A 10,995-nucleotide genomic window follows, 5' to 3' on the forward strand; every position below is an offset into this window, starting at 1 on the left:
TACGTTGTGCCCTGTTTATTCAAGGACACAAAAAGTTCCTCCAAATGATATTCAACACTTAGTTAGCACTGCTGTGTGTCAGGTGCTATTCAAAGCACTTTAAGGATATTAGCTCATTTTTTTCCTCACAATGGTCTTAGGAGAAAGTTATTATTATTATAGTCCCCATTTACAGATGAAGGAACAGAGGTAATAAGTAACTTCAAGGTCACAGAGCTAAAAAGCAGCAGACCCCAAAGTAGAGGCCAGAGCACCCAAAGTCAAGGCCTAACCTGCTACACTGTCTCACTCACAATGACTTATCTTTCAGCCCTCAGCTTTTCAGTTCCAGAACCAGTCACATTCTTTTTAGGGAATGCTGAAGAGCATCCCTATCATCTAAATGGTGACAGAATTCCTGAAAACCTTAGAATACAAGGAGCAGGCTAGAATAGTTGCTGGAGTCTATGAAGTACAGATTTGGAGAAGCCCTATGCCATACAGATTATTTTCCTTCTCCTTCATATAAACTCGGGAATTGAAAGCTCAAGTCAGCTTCATGGCCTGCCTTCCACTCAGGTATCCTGCAAAGCTATGACTAAATTCCCCACTGCTACATGTGGAGCAGTAAAAGACCAGACAAAATTAAGCATGGCTGTGGCTGAAAAGAACGATAATAGTACCAAAGATACACATCTCTGGAATCAGAATCTCTGCCCATAATTGTCACATTATTAATAGTGACTTTGAACCTTTTATTGCAAGATTGAGGCAGCATGGGTTAGAGAAAAGAGCAAAATTTTGGGATTTAAATAAGCCTGGAGTTCAGGCAGGAATCTGCATTTACTGGGTGAGTGACCCTGACAGAAGACATGTCTTCCTAGAGCCTTAGAAAAAGGGGACAAACACTATTTTACAATGTTGTTTGAGATAACAAATGGAAGAACTACATTAACTATAAAAGCAATACTCAAACATAAGAGATTATGGCTAAGCAACCAGAGTTTACTTTAAGTTACTATATGGATTAGCCAATATGCCATTTTGAATATGAACAATGGTGCTAAAACATTGTACCCTATGGAATAAGGCCATATTTCATTGGTATTTACCTATTGTTAAATACCTCATGTGTGCCTGTGTGTATATATATACATACTCACCAAATATTTGTATTCTGCTTTCCAAAAACATTTGGATAATTTGGTTTCTCTATTCTCCCTCTCTCCATCATTTAGAGATGGCGATCAAGGGTTCTTGATCCTACTGGTAGAACCTAATGATATCTTTTATTTGAAGATATGGAAAATAGGATACTGGAAGAGAAGAAATATAATTTATTAATGGGAAATCCCTCACTAATAGTTTGTTCATAACAAAAGTACTTAATTTTGTTCCTAGATATTCATTATTGGAAAGCATGGGTGCGTGTTCTGAGAAAAGGTATGACTTTAAAGTCTCTTTCCTGAATTACTTTATAAAAACTATACTTAATTATTACCTAGTACAGAAGGAAATAACAATGAGGAAAAGAATCTCTGTGTAATTTTTAATACCTTTTTTTTGTATAATGACCTGAAAAGTCATTAAAAAAAAAAAGTGTATATAGGTTTTACACTAAAAATTAAGTCTACATTATTAAGTCTACAGTGCAACAGGTACCTCCTATTCTTTTGTATAAGCAAGAAAGAAATTGTTGTGACCAAAATTTTCAGGCATTTATTTCTTCTGAAGATAGTAGTTTTTAGTGGCACAGGCCGAGCATAATAAAAAATATTTTTATTATTTGATGAACAATAATCTCCAGGTAGCATCTAAATACAGGCAACAACTTGAGTAAAAATTACTACAAGCTGACCACTTCTTGAGGACTTTGGGGACTTCAAATATGAGCTCTGAATAGGAGCTAAAAAGGTCTGGAAAGAAATAAGTTTAAGATAATAGCTGACTTGGGAAGGGAGCAGGAAAGAGAATGAACTCAGAAACGAACTTTATCTGCAATGAGGACAACATTAATTCAATTTTCTGCAGAAAAGGGTCATTTTAAGTATCATTATAAGATTTTTGTCTTCATTAATTAGATTACTATTTTCAATTTAACTCTGCTTTGCCCCAAGTATTTTTAGACGCTATTCACATATAAAGTCCATGTAAAGAGATAATGATCATGGATATGAATAACAGTATTTTTAATATCAGTACCAAAATAAATGTGAAATTTTCACTACTTTTTCATATATCTATGAAATAAGGCTTTGCATTTCTGCTATATTTTAAAATGTGTCCTATTCATATCTTTTCTAAGTGAGGAAATATATATGAAAAGACTTCATATATGGAAATACTTCTGAAATACAACATCAGTAAAAAGATAGTATAAAAACCCTTGCACAGAGCTGGTCACATCCACTGAGAGATGCTAATCTTTTCTTAAAATTTTGAATAGACTGCCTTGAGTCACAAAACAGTGTGTCATTGTATTTCATACTCTGACAATATGCCAAAGACAAATTTAGAGGCATATATAGCATTTTCTTTCTCCAAAGATGTAACTTAAAAACAAAAAGCCTCCATATCCATGTACACCATGATATTCCTGTGACCATGTCGCCACAGACATACCAAGGGAGGGAAACAATGCAGGCTGTAAGATGATCACATTCTGCCATGATACCTGCAGGTGACACTTTGAAATCTTTTCATATACTAGGGGCAAAGCAGAGTTAAACTGAAAGTGCCCTTCATGGATGATGTCAGTCTACTGCCTTGTGATTTTACTAACAACTGTACACCTAGATCCAACACTGAGGATTGCCTAGATTTTGAGATTAAACGTTGGGAATAGCTTGGATATAGTAATTTAAAATTCATGTATATTTTTAAAAATCTAATTGAATAGCAAATCCCCTTGGTATTATTCCTTGTATATTGAAAGGATTTTTTGAACTAGGTATATTTTTTAAAGTCTCCATTGCTTTTTATTTTATATTTTCTTTTTTATTCATTAAATTAATCAGTCTAGAGACATTTAACAGATACTTCAGATACCATTAAAAATGTCCTATATATTATATTTAGGTAAAAACCCAGTCTATGATTTTAGGAGAAAGCTATTTTGAAGCACACATATAAATAATCCTTAGGGTTTAAGTGTTAGTTTTCTAGAAAGCCACAGTTAGCTCTTCCCAAGACCTATTGACTTTAGAAGCTAGCCTCTAGTATAGGATATTAAATTATCTAATTGTGAAGTAATTATAATTATTCCTGGGGCAGAGTACCAGAACAGTTATAAGAATTAAACAATAATATCAGTGACATCTTAGTGAGAATGGGATAGAAGTCATTTTACAGAAAACCCCCATATGTATTCATGAGGAACATACCCCTGTTTACAATGAAATTTTTGTTAACATGCCCCAAATGGTAACTATAAAATTAAAATCTAATTATGCCTAAATTCCTGTAGGGCAATATAGTGTAAGCACATATATTTTCTCTTTCTTTGGAAAGGACCAACTCTAAGAAGCCAAGGTATATTCCAGTACCACATCAGAATCACTTTAAATATATTTTTTAATAACAATAAAATATGCTCATAGTAAAAACTTCATACTCTTCACAAGGGTAAAAAACAAAAAGCAAAAGCATAAATATCACAAATGGTTCAAATTTACTCAAACAGGACCTAAGACATTTCCAGAAAATTAAAATTTATCTCCTAAAAAATCTACCTTATACTTGGGGAAAATTTTTAAATATCAAATATTGAACATTTTACATTAATATATTTATTAGAACACTCTATTAGCGGAGAGGAAGCAACCAACAACCATTTGGGGGTTGGATAAAATCCTAGCTGTTTTTAATACAATTTGTCAGAATCCTTGATATTTGATGAATGAATGTTTGCCTGTTTAAATTATCTACATCATTACAGAAAACTTACAAGAAATGGCAGTATCAATTACAAAACACAGTTTGCAGCTAGACCAGATGTAAGGAAATTTCAAGAACCAAAATATTCTGAGAAAGCATTTTTATAATAATAAAGAGGGGGAAAATATGAAAAGAAAGAACAATTAGTAAAGAATGGGCTGGATTCCAATTTACTTCATTATATCTAATTTATCTTTACTTGTTGTATATATTAATTTCTCAAAGTATGTCTTATTGAAATTAAGGAGTCCTCAAACTAACTAGTAATTATTGGAAATTCACCACATAAATAAAATAGTTGGTAAAATGTATTTGTTGACTTCCTCTAGATTAAGCTGAAATTACCTAAGAATAAAGACAAAATGATGATCAACAATAGTAAAAGTATAATGTCCCTGTCCCCCTTGTTAAGAAAAAAGAAGTGTTTCCATTTTTAGCAGGAAAGGAAATTTTAAAGAATGCATAGCTCTGGTCTGGTCTTGGTCTATCTTGATCAATAGGTCTCCTGTAGCAAACACATTTGTGATATTACAGATAGTTTTTTCTGTTAATTTTCAAGAAGCTATTCACATATGTTTTGTATATACATATAAGCATATATACACATACCTATATATACATACCTATATCATATAAATGCATATATGTAAATAAATATAGAGAGAGCATATCTCTCCTCATTTTTCTACCACAAAAAAAAAAATCACTAAAAATCACAATTAAGTTATTGTGCTATATGCCTTTGCTAGGGTACGTATCTATATGAGCCTTGAGACATTCTGGTGCCTTGCAAAATTCATCTGGAAAGAGAAAAGAAAATCCTAAAAACAAAACTCAGATGTGGAAAAATCAAGTTATTCAAATTTTTATTTTGCTTTTGACTTCAAAGGAATCCTATATGGAATATGTTTTGTGGAATATGAAAGGAAGAGAAGGATTTGGCCATGAAAACAGAAAGATAGGATCAAAGTGTAAAGCTGTGAGAAAGCCTGCAAAATACTTTGTTGTATTCAGAAGTATTGGCTGTGCACTTAAACAAAATCAGAATCATTCATAGGCATCAAAAACTAAGTGAAGAATTGATACTTATGATGGAATTTTAATTACTTAAATGAAATGATCTAACTTATTTAGATGGAGATTTTTCTTCTTATCCAGAGCCAAAGTAAACTAATACTGAAGTAAACTTCAGTTTTGCTAAGGTAAACAGAGCCAAAGTAAACAAATACTAATACCTTACATACTGAACATTTCTATTTACCATTAATTTTGAATGTGGGGGATTAATTAATAATTCAAATATGGTTAGGGCAAAAAAGCCAATATAGCACTTGTTAGGATGTTAAAAAATGAAACAGAATTTTACATATAAATTCATATTTTCTACCTTAAGGTCAGGATATACCCCTTAAAATTCGGCACACTTACTACTCCAGTAATGATGTGGTCACTCAAAATATTTTAGAATTTTCTTTATTAATGAAACTTCAGGTTCCTGAAGAAAATTACTCCCAAAACTTCCACAGTTTTTTTAATGGAAATATTTTGTACTATCCATAAACTAATATCTCCCCAATGCAAAAAAAAAAAAATCATAAACTAATGAATATAAAAACAAAGTCACTCATAATTCTCTATAACATTAACCTTTTAATATCTATCCTTCCAGAATGTTCTTATTAATTTATCAAGAGAAGATATTTTATAAAATGCTATCATTCCATATATACTTTTATTTTACTTACTATATGTTATATAATAATGCATATATAGTATACATTACATATATCTACTTTATTTATTTTTTATTTTTTTAAGATTTATTTATTTATTTAATTTCCCCCCCTCCCCTGGTTGTCTGTTCTTGGTGTCTATTTGCTGCGTCTTGTTTCTTTGTCCGCTTCTGTTGTCGTCAGCTGCACGGGAAGTGTGGGCGGCGCCATTCCTCGGCAGGCTGCTCTTTCTTTTCACGCTGGGCGGCTTTCCTCACGGGCGCACTCCTTGCGCGTGGGGCTCCCCTACGCGGGGGACACCCTTGCGTGGCACGGCACTCCTTGCGCGCATCAGCACTGCGCATGGCCAGCTCCACACGGGTCAAGGAGGCCTGGGGTTTGAACCGCGGACCTCCCATATGGTAGACGGACGCCCTAACCACTGGGCCAAAGTCCGTTTCCCTACATATATCTACTTTAATTGATTAAACCTATCATTATTATTGCATTTTCCTATTGTTTTTGACTATTGTCTTGAATTCATTTTTGAAAAAGCTTTGGATCACGGAAGTATTATAACCGGGGCAGGGGAGAATCATTGGTGTAGGGTGTCAGTGTTGGGAGATACATGGGAGGAAGTTTACCTGGACGTACATATAAGGTATATAAATATGTTCAAATGTTCACTGGGCATTGTCACATTGGGTGGCGATTCACACAATAACCAAAAGAAAATTGAATTCCTATCCTGGAGAGCTCTGCCACATTCTCTAATGGAACAGCAATAATCCCCCAAGTACAGGGGCAGTGACTAGTGAAGGAGGTTGGTCCATGATGAGCCCTTGATATTGATGAATATGCTTATGAGCCTTTGCTCTTGAAATGGAAACTTAGCCTAGTTCTATAGGGTACCTAAGAGTTATCTCCTGAGAGCCTCCTTGTTGCTCAAATGTAACCTCTCTCTAAGCCAAACTCAACATATAAATGCATTAACTTAACCCCAGTGTGGGACATGACTCCCAGGAATGAGCCTACCTGGCACCAAGGATTATTGCCAAGCACCAACTAGTAATGCAACTGGAAGAAGACCTCAAATAAAAGGTGGAAAAGGTAAAGAGAAATGAGTTTATATGGCTAAGAGACTTTAAAGTGAGTCAGGAGGTCATCCCAGAGGGAACACTTATGCACATCTCAGCAGGATCCCATAGACTGCCAAAGTAGATACCACCCCAAATAAGGGTCTCCTGAGGTCTCTGGAGACCCCCAGGTCCTACAGTCATAGAAGATAGCTCTGGAGTCTGGTGCCTTGCCAGTAGGCCCTACTTTGCAGTTTGTGCTCCCAAGTGTGACAGAGTTGGACTCAGTTGTGATTTCTGTACACATGCTTCTTCTTTCCCTTCTATTTGAACCTATAGTTGGTATTCGAGTTGGTAGGTGTATGTCTAAGAGACTTAAATCTTTGGGCTGTCCATCTGCTAGCTAGGCCCTGAGCTTCAGAGGAGTTGCAAGACCTACTCTTCAGTTCATTGGACTCACCCAGGAAAACTAACAAGGAGGTGAGGATGGACAACCACTCCGCCAAGGAAGTGAGAGCCTGTAATTGCAAGCAAGAGAGGCCCATCCATCAGCTGTATGGGAACAAAGCCCCCTCTCAATTAGAGGTGGGGCAGACATCACCATCCCATAATCCTCAGGACTGGGGAATGAACTATGGACTAGAGTGGACTTACTGGTATTCTACTATAGACTTATTTGATTCTAGCAATGGAAGAAATTACAATGTTGATGTGGAAGCAGTGGCTGCTGGAGGCTCTGAGGGCAAGGAGAGGGAAAAACAAGTATAATATGGGGTTAATTTCAGGACTTAGGAATCATACTGAATGACATTACAATGGCAGATATAGACCCTTATGTATCTTCCCATAACCTACAGAATTGTGTGGGAGAGAGTGTAAACTACAATGTAAACTATAATCCATGCTCAGTGGCAATGCCCCAAAATGCATTTATCATTGCAATGAATGTAACCACACTAATGAAGGATGTTGTTTATGTGGGAAAATGTGGGAGGTATGGGGAGTTGGGAATATGGGAATCCCTATATTTTTTGTGCAACATTTATGTAATCAAAGTATCTTTTAAAAATTTAAAAAAAAATTTAAATGATTATGTGTAGTATTAAGACTGTCTATGTTAATAAATGTGCTTCATGAAAATCTTTAATTAGTGATTAGTCTTTCATTGTATGGATCTAACACAAATTATTTAGCACTGTTTTTCAACCGATTTTCAGAAATCTCCCAAAGTGTGACAAAACATAGAGGGAGAGGCCAGTGATATTGATCAAAGGGAAAAGTTTTAAAAGTTAATTTAGGGATGTGGATGTAGCTTAAGCAATTGAGCTCCCATCTACCATACAAGAGATCCAGAGTTCGATACCCAGGGCCTCCTGGTGAAGGCAAGCTGGCCCACACAGAGTGCTGGCCTGCGTGGAGTGTCACCCCGCGCAGGACTGCCGCCCTGTGCAGGTGTGTCAGCCAGTGCAGAGAGCTGATGCAGCAAGATGATACCAAAATAAAAAAGAGACACAGAGGAGAAACAATAAGAGACATAGCAGAACAGGGAACTGAGGTGGCACAAGAGAATGATCACCTCTCTCCCACTCCGGAGGGTCACAGGATTGGTTCCCAGAGCCGCCTAATGAGAATAAAAGCAGACACAAAAGAACACATAGCAAATGGACACAGAGAGCTGATATTGGAGGGAGGGGGGAGAAATAAATAAAATAAATCTTAAAAAAAGGAAAGCTCCATATCTTTAAAAAAAATTAATAGCTAATCTTAATTTCAGTGCTTCTCAGAGTGTGTGTGCTAATTCTGCAGTGTGAATTTTCAAAAGTGGAATACTTTATGGAAAAGTAGAATACTATACATAATTAACCGTTGGACTTTCTATGTCATAAAATCCTATTAATGTTCTAAATAAGTCAATTTCCAAGATATATATTTGGGAAGCTGATTTAATCATCCTATATTTTTCAAGTTTTAGGCTACTAGATTTTATTAATTTATTAACTTTTTGATAAGCATTTTCATATATTTTGAGCATTTATTTAATTGCCTGGCCTATTCACTTTTAAGAATTGACACATATCACTAAACTACATAAATTCCCCCTAAAGGACTTTACCAATTTACATTCATACAGCACTATCTGAAACATAATTGAACCAATACCTGTTATTACTCTCTAAATTAAAATGCTTTTTCCCCCTAATTGGCATTGCACTGATTTATTAGCAACCTTATGTCGGCTTAGTTCTAAATGACTTTGGTAATCCCTTATGTAACAGACCCCCACCTGCCTGGGGATATAGATAGGATAAAAGAAAAAAATACATCTGTAGTTCTCACAAAGTACTATTTTCTCTTCCCCCATCCCCCCCATCACTAACAATTGGTGCCTTCCATTTTGTAGCTTTAATGTATAGCTCACAGCAAGGAAGCAACATACAAAGGCATCTAAATAAATGGTGCCACAGTGGTATTGTAAAACAAAACAAAATGCCTGTATTGAGGGTTTTCATATCCTCCAACCTCTATCTGGAAATTGTACCTGCTCTACAATTAGTGCTGGAACTCAAGAAATTAGATAACTACCTGAACACAAATTTAATCATTCAGAGAAAGCCAATACTAGGAAAGATAGACAACAGACTAAAAGAGTGGGAAAATGTTGTCTTATAAAACACAGAGAACAGAGCAGGCAGAAATAAGATTTTAGAATAGACGTTATTAAAACATAAAGATATGTAGAAAGCTTAAGCAAAATAAATTGATATCTTCAAAATAAGAATAAATTGGCAGATCTGTCAGGATTAATAGAGAGAAGGTACAAATAAACCTAAGATTGCATCTGAAGATACAAAGGAGGCTCCTCAGCCTTCCCCCCTTCTTTTAGTTAAGCCACCATGTAGTTGTGATGCCACGTGGAAGCCAGAGGTGTACTTCACACATGGCCCCTGTGGCCAGCCCGAAGCCTCAGATGAGAGCTGCCCCCAGACCAGCACCAGCAGCTCAGCTGCCAGCAGCAGACCATCCATCTGCACTTGGCTCGCCTGCTGCCATGCCTCAGCAGCCGGGTCTGATGGCCCAGATGACAACCACTGCAGCTGGCGTGGCTGTGGGCTCTGCTGCTGGGCACACACTGGGCCATGCCATCACTGGGGCTTCAGTGGAGGGAGGAATGCTGAGCCCTCAAGGCCTGACATCATTTACCAGGATCCTCAGGGAGCCCAGCCCGCATACCAGCAGCAGCAGCACTTTGGCCCTTGCCACTCTGAGATGAAAGAGTTTTTGGAGTGTGCTCAGAACCAGGGTGACCTTAAGCTATGGAAGGGTTTCAGCAACGTGCTGAAGCAGTGCAGATTCGCAAATGGTTTAGCCTAATCAAGAAGTTGAAAATGAAGAAATGGAAAATACGCTTTTATGACCAAGCTAATTTAGCATAAAATTATAATTGATAGTGAAAGTATAAGTATAATACTACTAGTTAAACCTCTTTTTCTCTATCAGTAATAACTTCCTTGCTTCAGAATCACAATGGAAGAAGTTGTTCTTTTGTGTAGAAGTCGACTGAGATGGTGTAGATTTGGGGACTGGACAGATGTTTGTGTGGCCTCCTTAAACCAGTTGTTGTGATGTTATTATCTGTGAAGTAATTAGAATAAAGTGATTTTCTTTTAAAAAATAAAAGATACAGAAGAAACAATAAAAGCTTACAATTATAAGACAATAATTCCATGCTAATGAGATTCACATATACACATTTTTTTTTAATTTTTAGAGGCCAATAAATGATGTTTTTCCAAATTAAAGTGTTAAGATTGCTACTTGAGTTTAACAATATATTTCCACTAATGACAGTATTCCCAAATTTCTTAGAGAGATACTAGATTTGAAATGAGACTAGAATTAGCCTTTGATTATTTTGAAAAATTGTACTCCTGGAAAATCGTTTACAGTCCAGGTTTTGTCTTACATTTCTTAATCCTGAAAAATGAAATCTATAAAATCTAAATTCTTGTGAACTAAGGATCCTCTTCTCATGTGCAGTTACTTCAGTTCCCCAAATATGCCTGGAGAAAAACCATGAGGATTCTCTTTTGCTATAGAATTTGTAGAGCCCTCCCAATCACCAGGCATCTTCTCCTTAGCCCAGAGGGAGGAGAAGGGTTTTCCAAGGCAATGTCTGGGCATTCACAGCACTAAAGGTTCATGAAAAAGGGGTGGGACCAGAATTCTACCATACTTTTACTAGTGCCTGGGCTATAAGCAAGGAGGGCTAGGTTCTAGCCTGCTTTGCTAGG

At 36.2% G+C, this 10,995-nt stretch overlaps 1 pseudogene; it reads left to right on the forward strand.

The window, feature by feature from the left end:
• Positions 1-9,608: 9,608 nt before the first annotated feature.
• On the forward strand, positions 9,609-10,157 carry LOC101422752 (coiled-coil-helix-coiled-coil-helix domain-containing protein 2 pseudogene; annotated as a pseudogene).
• The last annotated feature ends 838 nt before the right edge of the window (positions 10,158-10,995 follow it).

This window comes from Dasypus novemcinctus, chromosome 5 (assembly GCF_030445035.2).
Source record: "Dasypus novemcinctus isolate mDasNov1 chromosome 5, mDasNov1.1.hap2, whole genome shotgun sequence".
NCBI classification, from domain to species: domain Eukaryota; kingdom Metazoa; phylum Chordata; class Mammalia; order Cingulata; family Dasypodidae; genus Dasypus; species Dasypus novemcinctus.